The following is a 930-nucleotide window of genomic DNA, read 5'->3' as shown; positions in this document are numbered from 1 at the left end:
TAATTTATTATCTATTTCGATGTATCTTCTAGAGGGCGCCACATACGCCGTGTTTATGACGTAAATACGAGCATAATTTTTTTATCCACAACGTTGACGCTTCTTTTTTTTTTAAATGTTAAACCTACATTATTTTTGTTGAAAAATTGTATACTTGTCATTAGCTCTAGAAATTGTCTGTTTTTAAGAAAAACGCATGCATCAACAATCTGCTGCATGTTTCATTACAGGAAATTTTATCGTAGTGTGCGACACTGCCAAGACAGTTTTGACAATTAGAAAAAATCATTGTGACAGCAATTATTTCAAATTGTATTTATTAATTTTTGGTAAAAATCAATTAAGTATTTAAAAGAAAATAACGAATTATGCCGAGACATAATAATTTCTCGAATTTGGAAATGAGAGATATGACGGTTGTTTATTGTCAACAAAATTTCAATGGACGTGCTGCGCAACGTGAATATTGCCGAAGATTTCCAAACAGATTGCAACCTGGTAAACGACTGTTTCAAAATCTATTCAGAAACTTAGGCGAAAGTGGTTCATTTCGTCCTAAACGTGATAATTTAGGTCGACCAAAAATGATTACGCCTGACCAGGAAGACGAAATACTAATTCGCATTGCAGATGATCCACAAACTAGTTCAAGACGATTAGCTGCAGCCACGGGAATTAATAAAACATCAATTTTAAAGACATTACATGAAGAAAAATATCATCCATATCATTTTACACCAGTTCAAAATTTATTACCTGTCGATCTTCCTTCAAGATATCAATTTGCAAGTGATATTCGGAACAAGCAGAATACTGACTATACATTTGTCAACAGAATATTGTTTACAGATGAAGCGACATTTACTCGCCGAGGTATTTTCAATTTAAGAAATAAGCATTGTTGGGAAGTTCAAAATCCTCATGTAACTC

Source organism: Anoplophora glabripennis, unplaced genomic scaffold, assembly GCF_000390285.2.
Source record: "Anoplophora glabripennis isolate ALB-LARVAE unplaced genomic scaffold, Agla_2.0 scaffold5305, whole genome shotgun sequence".
Classification (NCBI taxonomy): Eukaryota; Metazoa; Arthropoda; class Insecta; order Coleoptera; family Cerambycidae; genus Anoplophora; species Anoplophora glabripennis.
The sequence above is the reverse complement of the archived record's forward strand: the minus strand, read 5'-3'. Positions refer to the sequence as shown.